General features: G+C 39.9%; 1 long non-coding RNA gene across 1 annotated transcript; it reads right to left on the minus strand.

The window, feature by feature from the left end:
* Positions 1–13,587: 13,587 nt before the first annotated feature.
* On the minus strand, positions 13,588–14,458 carry LOC146389881 (uncharacterized). Its single transcript, XR_014798582.1, has 2 exons — positions 14,384–14,458; positions 13,588–13,889 (listed from the first exon to the last, which is right to left on the minus strand). It is a non-coding gene; the product is annotated as an uncharacterized LOC146389881 (long non-coding RNA).
* Between the last annotated feature and the right edge of the window lie 2,973 nt (positions 14,459–17,431).

Consider the following 17,431-nt stretch of genomic DNA (forward strand, 5'->3'; position numbering starts at 1 on the left):
GGAGGCTGATTTTTGTTTGTAGTCATCCATTTAGAATTACAGAATCACTTGAATTACATGTTATGTGACATAAAACTCTTAAGTATTGTTCCAAGAGAAGGGGGGAGGCTCTTTTATCACTGATCTAATGTTTAGCTGCCCATGTCTCATTTAACAGGAACAGGTTTGTGTGCTTGTTCAGAGATGAGAAGTGTGAGTGTGATATCCTTCACAAATCTGAGATCTGAAATTGAGTCATGATGTGGTTGTGTTAGCTTAGGTTAGGAGGATGTCTGGAAACAGAGTAGCCTTTATTCAAAGTTAAAAGTAAAGAGCAGTTGTACCTGGGCCTTCTTTGTTCAGATGGTTTCTGGTTGGTAAGTTCTCACTGCTGAATGGACTGCAGCTGAATGTAAAATAAAACACATTTAAATGACTGCAGGTACAACAGCTACAGCATTGTTATATTATCACACTAGAGCAAAAAGTTTACTATTATTTGTAGTATTATCATATTTTTTGTAAAGTTGCATCATGAAAAGTTTAACTGACAACTCTTTATAAAGATTAAAACCTTTGTAAAGTTTCCATTTTTTTAACAGCTCTGCTGAGAAACACAGACCACCACAAAGAACTGGGGAGAGTTTCTGAGAATAACAAGGTGGACAACCACAAACACACCTTCTTCTTCCATTGCAGACCGACGCTCTTTACCACAGAGCAAAGAGCAAAAATCTTCTCGAGCACGACCACTTTAAGTGCATTGAGGCAACTGTTTTTCTGATTTGGTGCTATATAAATAAATCTGAAATGAACTGAATTATGATTGGCCAAATAACAATGCACTGCAGTGAGAAGCAGCTTAAGACTATATTTAACTAGAATCAATATCAATATGAATGGATCTGTTTTACATATTAGTGTGTCAAAGAAACTAGCAAAATATTAATGTTGTTAAGGTGACACTCAGAATGCAAATATATATACTGATGTAGATATGATTTAAAATGCTATTGTCATTTAAAAAACTCAAAGGCTAAATTCGAAATAAATAGTGAATGCTGAAAGAAGATCTTAATCAAATGAATTTATCCTTTGTGTGCAGAGTTTCCAAATGATGTCTCCACGTTCCTTCCTGTGTTTAAAATGAGCAGCTCTGTGTTGAAACACCTGCAGCTGAAGTGTTTTCTTTCTATCAGAAACAGGATGCTGGACGACTGCAGAGCTGTTAGCTTCAGTTAACCACAGACCACAAACACACAGTCCAGCTCACAGTGAACAACACTCAGTAAGTACAGTGTGAAACACATGATAACATTCGTCTAAGTTAGCCAATGTTTAATCAAAGGACACAGATTATAATAAAGGTGTGGACTTAATTGTTATGATTTTAGGCTTTTGATCAAAAATAGTTTTACTGTTACAATAATCTGCATTTCTACACTTCTGATCATCCCTCACTGCTTCATAATGTCCTCAAAATTCATCATATCACCAAAGTCATAAACAGTCTTCATGGACTAAATCTAATTCTACCTCCAGTCAAACACTCAGCAGCAGTCTTATATTGACTCTGAGCAGAAATGTGCAGTTGTTTTATAACCTCTGCCTAAATGAAAGGGAAACAACAAGGGCAGATGCAGAATCACCAGACACCATTTGATAAAACATGATTGAATGGTTTGATGACTTTGTCATAGAAAATAAATAAGTAAACCACACAAGTTATACTTCTACTCTTTATGTGTGAGCTGGTCTTCTAGTAAGGATTTTCTCATAAGTCTTAGATTAGAACAATAAACAGACTGAGCAGAAACTTGCAGAGGTGAAAAGAACAAGTGAAAAAAGCTGCTGTTCCTCTAATAATCACTTTCCTAAAGAAATTTATTACCCACAAAGTAATCAAGGAAGTTACCATAAGTATATTGAACTCCATCCTTACTATGATAAAAAAGAAGCTGAAACTTTCTGATATTCATATACTTTGTGTTTAAGCTGCTGATTGGCTCTTTGAGAGCGTTGCAACCATCATGTTTGTTACTACAACTTTCAAGCAAAATATGCCTTACCTATTTATGAATGTCCTCACATTATAAAACACACCACACATCTACTCCCAAAACACACACAGACACAAAACACTAAAAACCGAGTGAAGGAAACACAACGATACCTCTACTTTGTATTTTGACAGCATGGTACATGACACGTGTGATGATGTCATCTTCTCCAGCTTGTTGATCTGCTGAAATTTTACAAAATGAAAAATATTTCAAACTAAATATCTAAACAGAGATTACATTTAATCAAGTCGTTACTGTGATCATAATGAATGTGAACTTTATTCTACTAAACAAACTCAGACATGAAAGATCAGGAAGTCTGAGTCTCACCTTCAGGTTTCCTGTGAACACATCGTCTCACCAGCAGAACCAGTAACACCAGTAGAACCACAACACAGACTGATACAACAAATGAAAACACAGAGAGAACAGGAGGAGAGAGTGATGGAGGAAAAATGATGGAGGTGGAACCAGAAGGAGAGGAGGATGTAGGTGGAGGTGTGGATGTAGGTGGAGGTGTGGTGGTGTGTTTGTCTAAAATAAAGCAAACACAGTCATTAAGTTGTCGTCACATTGTGAATGTTGAAACCTGCAGAAACACAGACAGCTGAGTGTGTCACCTGTGACAGTGATCCAGCTGGATGGAGACTCTCCATGACCGCTGATGTCACACTTGTAGAGGCCTTCATCAGACCTGGAAACATGCTGGATGGTCATGTGACCTGTAGGCTGCTTCCTGATGAGGGAGCCATCTTTATAGAAAGCAGCTGGGAGGTTGGAGGGAGTGGTCTTTGTTTTACAGAGCAGAGTGACGTCATCTCCCTCCATCACAGGGAGGACAGGACTCTGCAGGATCACTGATCCACCTCAACACAGAGACAAACTACAGCATTTCATCCATTTACACACAGCTTCATCAACACTAACTCCACACACTCAGCTTACCAGTGACTGTCAGGTTAACCATGTTACTGATGGGACCCTCTCTGGACTCACACCAGTAAACTCCACTGTCATGTGGTGCTGTTATACTGATGTTACAGGAAGACTTAGCAGATGTTCCCCATCCATCTCCACACTGAGTCCTCTGTCGTCTGCTTGTGTTTCTCCTAAGAGTCCATCCAGCAGAGCTGTCGTCCTCCTCACAGCTCAGAGACACAAAGTCATATTCAAAGAACTGAGAGCTGCTGGGACTCACAGTCAGTCGAGCTGTGGGGGTTAAAATTCTAAACTGATGATCTGATCATGCTACATGCTGTAAGAAATGTTCAAGGAACATTTTTTAATACTTCATTTCACCAGTTTTATATGTGGGATCCATTCTCAGACATGAACCCAATCAGGTCATGTCAGTGAGCATTTCTCAGGTTTAAACTGTGACAGAAGAAGGTTACTGACCTTGGTTTGTTGTGCAGCTCAGCAGTGAGATCAGAACTAAAGAGAAATGACACTCAGGTTTATTTGAGGTGAACATAAAGAACAACTCCACACAAACAGCTGACAAACACACAAACTCGTCTCTCTGATATATCTGCTCATTTTCTATTTGATGCCAAGTTTGAAGAAAAAAAAAAAAGTGTTTGAATGATGGAAGGTCCATCCACATCCATCCTCTTAAAGACTTCACCATGAGGGAGAATAAAAGTATTTGAGTGGCCAGTAGAAAACATTTATCACCAGCTGATAAATGGTTTAGTTAGGTTATTCTGTGCTTAGTTAATATTGTGTTTTGGGTTTTTTTTGTTTTTCCCCCTATTGTGTGTAAATGGTTTGGCCAAATCATTATAAAAGCTACCCTCGTGTGTCTTTGTAATCAGGTCACTTTGTTTTGTTTAAGTTTCTGGAAATTACTTTTCGTAGAGTTATATTTAGTTGACCTCTTTTATGGGCCTGCTAAGTATGTTTTTGAATTTTGGTAATTTTGCACTTTTTGAGGGTTACAATAAAGAAAACCTTTTGTGAAGATACTTGTTGCCTGTGTCCTCTATGCTTTGGCTGCTTGGTACCTCACAACTGGTGGCAGCAGTGGGACCTACCAGTTGAGGACACAGTTTTGTTTTGTTTTGTTTTGTTTTTTTATTTCTTTGAGGTTTTTTCACCCCCAGAAAAAAGGAAAATGCATCAGGGAGGAAAGGTGAAAAAGAAGAAAGGAGTAACTGTTCAGAAGGAAGCTGATGCTGAGGAGGAAATTGGAGTCTCTGAAACGGTGGAGAGCACTGAGGTTGAAGAAAGGGAGCCATCTCTGTCAGATCTGATGTCAATATTGCAAGCTCATATGGGTCAACAGGAGGCTCGGGAAGCAAGGCAAGAAGAGGTAACTGCACGACAAGAACAAAAATTCAAAGCATTGAAACATTAGTTTCAGCTTTTAGAGTTAGAGGTGCAGTCCCGGACATCACCAGTACCAGAGCTACAATTACCTACCACAGAGTCACCAGAGTCAAGGGAGCTACCTCACATTTCTAGTTCACCTCAAGCTCAAGCTGAATCCAGTCAGTCATTATCAGGTCAGTTTTCATTGCATGAAACCAGACTGGAAAAGTTGACTGATAGTGATGATATTGAGCATTTTTTGACTACATTTGAGCGCATTGCCTTAGCATATCGTTGGGAAAAAACAGACTGGGTTTTTCGATTAATGCCACTGCTAACGGACAAGGCAAGAGGGGCATACGTTCATATGGATATTGATGACTCTCTCAGCTATGACAAAGTTAAAGCTGCAATTTTGTCCAAGTATGATGTTAACCCTGAGACCTACAGGCAGCGATTCTGTTCACTGGAAGTCAGGCTTGATGAGAACCCTAAGGAGTTGTGTGCTCGACTTAAAGATCTGTACAGGAAATGGATTCAGCCAAAAGGTAAAACGAACCAAGAAATTGGTGAAATAATCATCCTTGAACAATATTTGAGAATGTTGTCCCCTGAGCTACAGGTTTGGATTCGAGAGCACAATCCGTCTTCTGCTGCGAAGGCAGCTGAGCTGGCAGAAGTATTTGTAGCTGCCAGGAGGAAAGGGCAACCTTGGACCTGTAATGCAAATAAAATGCCAAAGGAAGGCCCCAAATCAGCCCAGATGTATCATCAAAGGCCATTGTCAGCAGCTAAAACTCCAGTGGGTGAGAACCAGTTTGCTGGCAGACCATTAAAAAATTCAAAAAAGATCTTTTGTTACCTCTGTGGGTTAGAGGGCCACACAAAGCCAATGTGCCCAAAAACCTCAGCTAAGATGGTTCAAATGTGTTTCATGCCACGTCCACATGCTGAACATGGGCTCCAGTGTGACCAGACTGTTAAAATGATAAAAAAATGAAGCTAATGGAACAACTTCAAGAGCTTTACTTGATTCTGGTAGTTCTCGTACGTTGATACACAGAGATTTTGTGCCCCCCAATATTGTCCGTGTCAGTGATTCCATCCCCATTTGTGGTGTGCACGGAGATGAGAAGATATGCTCAACAACTGTACATTAAGGTGAATGGGCAGACTTACCTTCCAAATGTTGGGGTGGTTGAGAACTTTCCATATTCAGCTATTCTAGGATGAGATTTTCCAGTGCTTTTTGATTTGTTGGAGTCAGACCAGAATCGTCAATGCAATGTGACTGTTACTAGAGCCCGAGCTCAAATCTAGCGAAACCTCAGAGGTTTTCAGTGCCTTGCCATTTATTTATTTTTTTAATGAGGAATGGGACGCTGCACCTGGGAAGCCTCGGAAAAGTCGCAGACAGAGGAGACAGGAGAAGTTCCAGCATACTATAGTATACCCAGAAATGCATACTGACCCAGACTTGCCTTTGGGACTTCAATTTCCTGTCAATATAATAGAGTTGCAAAAAACTGATCCTAGTTTAGCTTTCTGTTTTCAGCGAGCGATAGACAAAGACAAAGTAGAGGAGGCAGGCATTAACAAAAGTGACTGTGTCTTGCAAAATGGCATACTTTACCATCAGGTGGGCTCACTTCTGAAGCTAGTGGTCCCCCAAGAAGTTAGAGAAACAGTGCTTAATTTGGGACAGTCTATTCCCTGGGCTGGCCACCTTGGTAAGCACAAAACCACAGCTCGCATTAAACAACATTTTTTTCTGGCCTGGCCTCCACAGAGATGTAGCCTACTTCTGTAAGAGCTGTCCTCAGTGCCAAATGACATCCTCCAAAGTCCCTTCCAAAGCTCCACTCCAACCACTGCCTATTATTGGTACCCAATTTGAGCGCCTCGGAATGGATTTTGTTGGACCCGTTAAGAAGAGTAAGTCAGGGAATCGCTATATGCTTGTAATCACTGATTTCTGGAAATCAGTGATTAAAAAGATAGTCAGTTCAGACCTGCAGTTGGTCCTCATGGTGTTTTGAACTTGAATTCAGCCTGATTTGTTTTTCATGTCTTCTCCTCCATCATCAGTTATCAGGAGAGCAGATAGTCAAAGTACAAGAATTCAAACAAACACAGAGATTCTACTTACAGAGCAGACACAGCACAGATGTTTCCTTCATCGTCCTTCTCACTCATTTGAGCTTTTTTTCATTTCTGTCACTGACACCAAGTAAAGCCCGCCCTCTTCCTCTGAGTCTGTGGTTTCTTGTTATTGGTACAAGACATATTGAATACACCACAGGGGTGAGGGACCCACTTTTTTTTGTAATGTAAAGAAACAGGTGTAGAGAAACATTATTTAACTTTGTTTCTGTAAAAAACTTTCAAAATGCCTGTCTATTTTTCCTTTGAACAAAAGTTTTTATTTTAGACCTGTTATATGTACAGAATGTCACTACCCAGCTCTAAGGATGTGACAAGGAAGTGGGAGACCACACAGACTTTATAGGCTGTAAGATGTTTTAAGGAAATAAAGTGAAGAAAGACAAACACAACCTTCATGCCTCGCCAGCTGGGGGTTCTGGAGAGCTTGTCCAGCACCTCCCCATGTCCGCTGATAGCTCTGGGGAGTCCGTTCAGCCACCACCAGCAGCTTCCAAGCTTTTGTCTGCGGCTGCCACGCCACCATCTGGTCCTGCCTTGTATGGTCCTGCAGCCAAACCACATCCACGTCTGGCATGACTGCATCTGGGGCCTGTCAAGACAGCCCGTCCACAGAAACCCACCGAACTACCCGAGAGGTCACATTAACACTGCCAGCCAAGCCACCTGACGGTCTTCGTACCCACCCATGTCGCCGCCAGCCGCTAACCAAGCAGTCCAAGTGTGACCAGTCATTCCATTGCCACTGCCTCTTTCCACGTAGTCACCCTCCTGATCTGCTGCATCAGCACTAGGGATGGGAACCGGTATCCGGTGCCAATATGGCATTATGGTTCTGATATAAAGGGTACACAGCAAATTCAAAAGTGTTAAATGTTTTGGTGTTAGTAGTCTTCTTGCAAAAGTAGAGTTAATTTTACTCTAAGTAGAGTCACATTCTTTTAATGTAACTCTGAGGTGTAAAATGATAGTAGTTAAAATTGAGTGTTAAAAATGAGTGTTTCTATTTCAAATCTGGAGGTGTTACAATGGAAACATTAACTCTTGACCTCTTAACTCTGAACTCCTACAGGGGCTATGACACCAATAGAGTAAATTCACAGACTCCGCCCCCAGCACCATAGGCTCCAATCGAAGCTGAAGTGAAGCCGTTTCAGAACATTTTGCTCTACATATTTGAGTTGTTTGCCATGCTTGGTAAGTCATTTTTTCAAAGATTGTTTCAATTATTATTATTAGCTTTTACTTCTGTGGCTCTTTGGAGTTGAGACAAAGCTGTGTGAAAGGCATTAGCCATGTTGCTCGGTGATAGCATAATATTCTGTTTTAGCTAGCTGAAAGGTATTGTTTGCAGGCAAATACCACAGCCTTGAAAAAAAGGTTGCATGTGAATTTTCAGTCAAACCTTTGTTTTAGGTGTATTTGACCAATGTCTAAAATGTGAAATGTTGGTATAATGGTGCTACTTGAAGCCTGAAAACGATCTCCCATAAAAAAAAAAAAACCGAGCAAACAGCAGTAGCAGACGTCCTGACTGGGTTCTACGTTAGCATTTAGATCCCTCCAGAGTTTTGTGCACACGGTTTAGGTAAAAATGAAAAAGGTTGAGGTTTTACATTTAGTCCAGTATTACCTGTTGCCAATCTCCACATAGGATACGCTTGTGAAGATGGAATATGGGGGAGAGCAGAAGTGCGTTGAAGTTCCACAAAGTGATGAATGAAGGACATGCATATTGTATTGTATTGTATTGTAATAAGTGATGAGAATGCTGTTATTTGCATTTACCAGCTCACCTATGTCGGACCTTTTGATAAACAAAATTCTAATGAAAGTGAGAACATGTACACTGTTACATCTTTCAGAAAATGTTTTGAAATTGTGGTGCACAGTTCAGAATAAATGTTTTTCAAAAACCATTGCGTCTTTTTAGTAAATGTTTATTTCCAAAATAAATTTCTAGAAGTTCAGAACAGTAAAATTCCCGCTTTTTAGAATTAATTAGAAGATAACTCTTACGTAGTTAAACTAAAATACTCTTTTGAGAGTTAATATATAAACTCTTAACACCAAGTATTAAATTATCAACTCCAGACAGATTTGGTGTTTAACACTCAATCAGAGTTAACGTACCAACTCTCCAAAAAGAGTTAAATTAACACTCTCTGGTGTGGACCCATATAGACACTTTAATGACACTTTAGTGTTGAAATAAAATCCGACAGTGTTAATTTGGACATGCTGGATTTGCTGTGTAGTAACCAGACCGAAAAGCAGCGCACATTATGGTGCTTTTTTGTCCCTAAGACGTCATACACTTTGGATTCTAGCCAATCATTTTACCTTTCCAAGGATAGTAGGCAAGGAAAGGCAAGGAAAATGTATTTATATAGCACAATTCAACAAGAAGGTGATTCAAAGTGCTTTACGGAGACATTTAAAAAATTAAAAAGCATGACTTAAAATTTATTAAAAAAACAGTAGATAAAATCAGAACAGTAGATAAAATCAGTAGTTAAATGTAAGTTTTGTAATTTAAGCTTAAAAGTGTGTATTTGGTGTTTTATTCAAATGCAGCTGAGAATAGGTGGGTCTTCAACCTGGATTTAAATAAACTGAGTGTTTCAGCTGATCTGAGGCTTTCTGGGAGTTTGTTCCAGATATATGGAGCATAAAAGCTGAATGCAGCTTCTCTGTGTCTGGTTCTGACTCTGGGAACTGATAGAAAACCAGATCTAGATGACCTGAGGGATCTGGAAGGTTCATACTGGGTCAGGAGGTCACTGATGTACAGGGAGTGCAGAATTATTAGGCAAGTTGTATTTTTGAGGAATAATTTTATTATTGAACAACAACCATGTTCCCAATGAACCCAAAAAACTCATTAATATCAAAGCTGAATGTTTTTGGAAGTAGTTTTTAGTTTGTTTTTAGTTTTAGCTATTTTAGGGGGATATCTGTGTGTGCAGGTGACTATTACTGTGCATAATTATTAGGCAACTTAACAAAAAACAAATATATACCCATTTCAATGATTTATTTTTACCAGTGAAACCAATATAACATCTCCACATTCACAAATATACATTTCTGACATTCAAAAACAAAACAAAAACAAATCAGCGACCAATATAGCCACCTTTCTTTGCAAGGACACTCAGAAGCCTGCCATCCATGGATTCTGTCAGTGTTTTGATCTGTTCACCATCAACATTGCGTGCAGCAGCAACCACAGCCTCCCAGACACTGTTCAGAGAGGTGTACTGTTTTCCCTCCTTGTAAATCTCACATTTGATGATGGACCACAGGTTCTCAATGGGGTTCAGATCAGGTGAACAAGGAGGCCATGTCATTAGTTTTTCTTCTTTTATACCCTTTCTTGCCAGCCACGCTGTGGAGTACTTGGACGCGTGTGATGGAGCATTGTCCTGCATGAAAATCATGTTTTTCTTGAAGGATGCAGACTTCTTCCTGTACCACTGCTTGAAGAAGGTGTCTTCCAGAAACTGGCAGTAGGACTGGGAGTTGAGCTTGACTCCATCCTCAACCTGAAAAGGCCCCACAAGCTCATCTTTGATGATACCAGCCCAAACCAGTACTCCACCTCCACCTTGCTGGCGTCTGAGTCGGACTGGAGCTCTCTGCCCTTTACCAATCCAGCCACGGGCCCATCCATCTGGCCCATCAAGACTCACTCTCATTTCATCAGTCCATAAAACCTTAGAAAAATCAGTCTTGAGATATTTCTTGGCCCAGTCTTGACGTTTCAGCTTGTGTGTCTTGTTCAGTGGTGGTCGTCTTTCAGCCTTTCTTACCTTGGCCATGTCTCTGAGTATTGCACACCTTGTGCTTTTGGGCACTCCAGTGATGTTGCAGCTCTGAAATATGGCCAAACTGGTGGCAAGTGGCATCTTGGCAGCTGCACGCTTGACTTTTCTCAGTTCATGGGCAGTTATTTTGCGCCTTGGTTTTTCCACACGCTTCTTGCGACCCTGTTGACTATTTTGAATGAAACGCTTGATTGTTCGATGATCACGCTTCAGAAGCTTTGCAATTTTGAGACTGCTGCATCCCTCTGCAAGATGTCTCACTATTTTTGACTTTTCTGAGCCTGTCAAGTCCTTCTTTTGACCCATTTTGCCAAAGGAAAGGACGTTGCCTAATAATTATGCACACCTGATATAGGGTGTTGATGTCATTAGACCACACCCCTTCTCATTACAGAGATGCACATCACCTAATATGCTTAATTGGTAGTAGGCTTTCGAGCCTATACAGCTTGGAGTAAGACAACATGCATGAAGAGGATGATGTGGACAAAATACTCATTTGCCTAATAATTCTGCACTCCCTGTATTTTGGTCCTGAACCATTCAGAGCTTTATAGACCAGCATCAGAACTTTAAAGTCTATCCTCTGACTGACAGGCAGCCAGTGTAAAGACCTCAGAGCTGGACTGGACTAGTTTTTCCAGGTCCCATTGAGACATCAGATCTTTTATCCTTGATATATTCTTGAGGTGATAGTAAGCTGATTTTGCTCTTTTCTTAATGTGTTTTTCTAAGTTTAGGTCTGCATCCATCACTACACCCAAATTTCTCTCCTGGTTTGTGGTTTTTAGGTGTATAGATTGAAGTTCTCTGGTGACCTGTAATCGTTTTTCTTTGGCACCAAAGACTATTACTTGAGTTTTGTTTTTGTTTAGCTGGAGAAAATTGTGGCACAACCAGTCATTAATTTCCTCAATGCATTTACCAAGAGCCTGTACAGGGCCTCGGTCTCCTGGTGACATTGTGATATATATTTGTGTGTCATCTGCATAGCTATGATAGTTTATTTTGTTGTTCTTTATAATCTGTGCCAGTGGGAGCATGTAAATGTTAAACAGAAGGCGTCCCAAGATGGAACCTTGGGGAACTCCACGTGTGATACTTGTCTGCTCAGATGTGAAGTTACCTATTGATACAAAGTATTTCCTGTTTTCTAAGTATGTTTTGAACCAGTTTAGTACAGTTCCTGAAATACCTGCCCAGTTCTCCAGTCGTTTGAGTAATATGTTGTGGTCAACTGTATCAAATGCTGTACTGAGATCCAGTAAAATTAAGACTGACATTTTTCCACTGTTTGTATTCAGACATATGTCATTAAACACTTTGGTCAGAGCGGTTTCAGTGCTGTGGTTCTGTCTAAAACCTGACTGGAAGGCATCATATAAGTTATTCTGTGTTAAGAAGTAATTGAGCTGTTGAGAAACTGCTTTTTCAATGATCTTACTTAAAAATGGGAGATTTGAGATCGGCCTGTAGTTGTTCATTTGTGTCTTGTCAAGATTGTCCTTTTTCAGTATAGGTTTAACCCTTTAAGACCTACCATAGAACCAAGTAAGCCAGAGCTTATCTTTATATTTTTACATGCTGTAGTGCCATTTTTGGGAGCATTTCAAGTTGCTATACATCAATACAACCATTATAGCCCAAATTGTAATAATATGTATGCAGGAAGTCCATAGAAACCTCATACATCAAAACAAACTATTTCCAGCAGTACAATTTGACTTCAAAGCATCCCAGAAACTATACAGAAAAGCATAAAGTCAAATATGACTTTTAAAAACACCAGTGTAGGCTTATAAGGCCCTGAAGGTAAAATACAAAATTCTTCGCCAAAATTATGTCACTTCCGGATTTAGGCAGGAAATGGCCGACATACGATAGTTTGCGCTAATGTCTATTCAAACCTAGGAAGTTTTGCGAACAGCTGATCGGATCGACAAAGTGTTTTTCTGGAATATTATGTTTTTGTTGCTGCAAGTGTTTTTTATGCAGTTTTTCTAAAGCTTTATGTGGAAGGAAACCGTGACCTAGGACAAGCTGATGGCATAAGATGTAAGTATAACTCCTTACGTGGTTGCAGTTCTACGGAGATTTAAAAATAGTTACGCAAAATGGAGCGTGCCCGCTCCGATCGGTTTTAAAGGGTTAATAGTAAAGTTTTGTTTTGCGTGGCTGCATTTGGGACCTCTATCTCACTTCATACTGCCTAAGCCAGACTGTGACACATCCTTCCACATGGTTATGGCCAGTAGAGGGAAATATTTGTACATGTGCAGTTCCTGATACAGTGACAGTTTTATGTTTAACTATGCATAAAGATTGACTTGGTGAAACAGACTGTGGAGACGGTGTAATACTTCTGATATATAAACAATGGAAGAATTGTTTTTCTAAAAAAAAAAACTTAATTAAACTAACACTAATGATGATAAAATAACACATATCTTGCTTTTATTTCATGATACCCTACTAGTCATTCCATTTGATTTTTCTTCAGCATGTAGGTAAAATGTAACCTAAACCTACACATTGGCTACATTGGTTTTATGGTCTAAATAGTGCATTTTAAAATGTTTAACTGCTGTTATAAAGCAGCTCTGCTGTAACCTGTTTCACCAAAAGGTTGCAGCACATTTCAAAATGGGGAATCATGTCTGTTTCAAACTTGTCTGAGGTGCTGACTCTGTGCTGGTTTAGGAAATCCACTCTGGGTCACATGTTCATAAGTTTGTTACTTATCAGTAAACACTCAGCTGTCTGAGTCAGCTGGGTCTACATGTTTTTTTTTTGTTTGTTTGTTTGTTTTGTTTTTTTGTTCCAGTACAGCTGAAAAACCTTCATAATTTTCTGAAGTCCTACCTAACATGTAAAAATTACTTTAGTTTATATTAATTGCAATCAATATATAAATACAATAGGGAGATGTAAGGATTCATATCTATGAAGATGCTACAGTTTTGTTTCTCTCATCTGCCTAAAATTAAAATAAAAAATACACCTATTTTCTATGTGACTGAGGAAATAGAGACCTCAAACTTATTCACACACCCTCAGTACTAACCCCTTCTTTACTGGTTGCATTCACTGAATCTTGCTGCTGTTCCAGTTTAATGCTTATTCTTAATTTTATCCAGTGAAATGACCCGTGTATTTGTTAGCCACAACTAAACTGGGATAAGTCCAATTTTCCATATGAGGTCTCAGTAAAACCCACAGAACCACACGAAGAAAACAAATTAGAAAAAAGTTTTATTAATCTAACATAGAAAACAGATCACTACTATGAGAGCAACAGAAACCATTATATTATTATTGGTGATTTTAAGTCCACGTTTAAAACTCTGCTCAGAATACATCCAATTTGAAATGGCGAAATAATTGGAAAAAGAAGATATAGGTAACATGTGGATGTCCTCTGGTTTGAGGTACTGCGGGGACCAGTTAGAGACCAGCAGCTGGACATCAGTGGTTGGACTGGTGGACTACTTCTGCTGGACTGGTAGTAAAGAGTAGATGACGTCTGGCTCTGGTTTAAAGTCTGAACACAAACACACACAGTACAAACAGGAAACATTGTTACAAGCTTTGCAGTTAAATCAAGACCTCCAATCACCACCTTTCTGCATCACACAGTCCCACTTCAGACGTTACCGGGAACCAGCTCATTTACGACTGCTTTATAAAAGGTTGAAGCAATTCACAAAGGTCAAACCTGAATCCCACAGATCTGTAGCACTTAGCTTATAAACAGCATTAAATGACATTAAATGACAAAAGCCATATAATTCCACCTTTTCTGTCTCTCTTTCTCTTTGCTCTGTTCACTGGCTGATTGAGTGGTGTCACTTCAGACTTGTAAACCAACCAACTCAATTTTTTTTAAAAAACTAGAAAACTGTTTCCTTTCGGGGAGATGGGCAGTTTGATATCGTGAACTTGGGTCAAGATTAGCTTACATTAACATAAAGACTGAAATCAGACACAAGTAGCTCACTTGGCTGCATCCAAAGTTAAAAAAAGGAGTAGCTGTACCTCTGGTCCTGTGTGTTGTGATCGTTACTTGTTCATAATTGATGGGTTGTGTTCTCACTGTTGAGTAGATTACAGTTGAATCACTCTCTGCACAATGAAACAAACAGAAATGATTGCATGTACAATGATGACAGTATTGTGTTATTATTACACTATAGCTGCGGCAGTACGGTTTTATTTCGGGTTAGGCAGAAATGAAATGATAGCTTTTATACACAGATGTGGGTTTTCACAGTTGTTTTTCCCCCTTTCTTACCACCTCTGCTGAAAAACATGTTGCCAGAAAGTAGTGAGAATAGAAGTCAGACGACCACAAAGCTGCCATTTTCTTTTAATGCAGACTGAGACGCATAACCACAGAGCACAAAGCAAACTTGTTCTAACAACATGAACACTTCTGTTAGCCAAACCAGGACACACTGTGGTGACAGGTCTCATCACTCTCAGTCCACAGTTAACTGGTGTCAACAAAAGGAAGTCATTTCTGTGGTTTCTCATACAGAAAGAAGTAAAAATACTTCATTGTATCAATGAATGATTAACTGTGAAGAGTCTGTTTCTTTAGACGTCGTGGTGATAGTGAAGTCTACCTGATACGAACTAAATAATAGTCAACTCTGCTGAGAGATTTAATGCTCAATTATGGCTCTGCCAAAAGTCACAAAACCTGTAGATCTGCAACAGTTGAACTAAACAGGTCTGAGATATTTTATTCTTCCTAAAACACATTTGTGTATATATGTATATATGCAGCTGGATAGTGTACTGTTAACACAACTCGCCTTTGAAGTTTCAGACTCCCGACCAGGGTGTCTGTTTCCAGTAAGGTTCCCTATGATAGTTCCCCCCATGCTAACCGAACCAACCTGAGGTATGAACAAGAGACAGATAACAGAAGCCATACCAGCTTGGGCGTCACCCGCATTAAAAAGAGCTGCGTCAGGTGTTGAGAAACCAGGACACATTGATGAGAGGTTGGCTACTGTAATAGGAAGGCACAGGACAAGGGATGAGAAGAGGCCACTGTTCAATGCTACAACATAAGTAACTCGAGTGGAAGGTGTAACGTGAAGAGCATGTGGGAAATGTGGACTCTTGGATACCCAACATCTACACTAATGGTAAAACAGCTAGCGTCTCACAGTATTACGGGTACTGTTTTAAATCGGCTGTTTTTCACTATTTGATGTGTTGTTGCTCTACATGATGTTGTCTGTGACATTATTCTCTGAATCTTTGTTTTAATCTTTTGGATTAAATTTAAATTTTTAGATAAAAATGTAATGTGAAAAACATTTCCCATATTTATATATTCTAACCATTGTGTATTTAAGACATGTAGTGATAATAAATGCTTCCGTTAAAGCACATATTTAATATCTCACCTTCGGGTTTCTTGTGAACATATCGTCTCACCAGCAGAACCAGTAACACCAGTAGAACCAGAACACAGACTGATCGAACAGATGACAACACAGAGAGAACAGGAGGAGAGGTGGTGTGTTTGTCTAAAACAAAGCAAACACAGTCATTAAGTTGTCGTCACATTGTGAATGTTGAAACCTGCAGAAACACAGACAGCTGAGTGTGTCACCTGTGACAGTGATCCAGCTGGATGGAGACTCTCCATGACCGCTGATGTCACACTTGTAGAGGCCTTCATCAGACCTGGAAACATGCTGGATGGTCATGTGACCTGTAGGCTGCTTCCTGATGAGGGAGCCATCTTTATAGAAAGCAGCTGGGAGGTTGGAGGGAGTGGTCTTTGTTTTACAGAGCAGAGTGACGTCATCTCCCTCCATCACAGGGAGGACAGGACTCTGCAGGATCACTGATCCACCTCAACACAGAGACAAACTACAGCATTTCATCCATTTACACACAGCTTCATCAACACTAACTCCACACACTCAGCTTACCAGTGACTGTCAGGTTAACCATGTTACTGATGGGACCCTCTCTGGACTCACACCAGTAAACTCCACTGTCCAATGGGAAAACAGTGATGTTACAGGTCAAACCAGCAGGTTTTCCCCACCCATCTCCACACCCAGTCCTTTGTCGTCTGCTTGTGTTTCTCCTCAGAGTCCATCCAGCAGAGCTGTCGTAAGACAAGGTACGACCTCTTCCCATGCTCCCAGGATGTGGGGGTGAAGCTAGAGCACCTTGGAAAGTTACAGGCCTCCTAGGATGAGACATTCTTTCAATATGCCACCAACTATATACTTCTAAACACTAATGATTACATGCAGTATTCTACCATATGCAAACTTATATCATTAAAAGGTTATACTGACTACTAAGTACAATTTCCTATTGACAGCCTTTAAGCAGCTATCCTCAAGAAGATGCTACACTACCTTTGAACTTTGTTTGTGTGAACTGGGCCACTCGCTGCTGTGTGCAGTGGTTTAATTGCCTCCTAAATATAATAATGATTTTTTTTTTATCTCAGTTCTCTGACATTCTCGCTGACAGTGCATCACAATATGACCAGATCCTGCTACTCTGTGATTTTAATATTCACATCTGTTGCCCAGGGAAGCCCCCTGGCTAAGGACTTCATGGACTTCATAAACTCTTTTCATTTTATTTAATCTGTTAAGGGTGGCACTCAAGAATGGGTTATCTGTCTGTAACTTACATGTCGAGGATGCTACATTCTCTGACCATGTGCCCATTTTATTTATCACTTTCACTATATTTCTAAAGCCCTTCAAAAACAACATTATAGCTTACCAAAGTGCTGTACAAAATATAATATACAAAGGGTAAAATGTTTAACACAGATCACGACCTAAATTAGGTTAAAACCCAAGGAGAAGAGATGTTTTTAAACGAGTTTTGAAAACAGCAAGGGATGGAGCCTGCCTGACCTCCAGACGCTCGCTCCTCTGGATTTATAAAATGTCTTTGGGACATTGAAAAGCACCTGGTTTGCTCCTTGTTGCTCTTGGTGCTGCTCTTAAACAGGTTGCACCTGTCCAACGCTGTTGAGGCTTCGGCTCAAATACAGCAGAGCATTTTTCTACACTGTTCGATCAACTT

This window comes from Perissodus microlepis, chromosome 3, assembly GCF_051167445.1.
Source record: "Perissodus microlepis isolate ML-2025 ecotype Zambia chromosome 3, ASM5116744v1, whole genome shotgun sequence".
NCBI classification, from domain to species: domain Eukaryota; kingdom Metazoa; phylum Chordata; class Actinopteri; order Cichliformes; family Cichlidae; genus Perissodus; species Perissodus microlepis.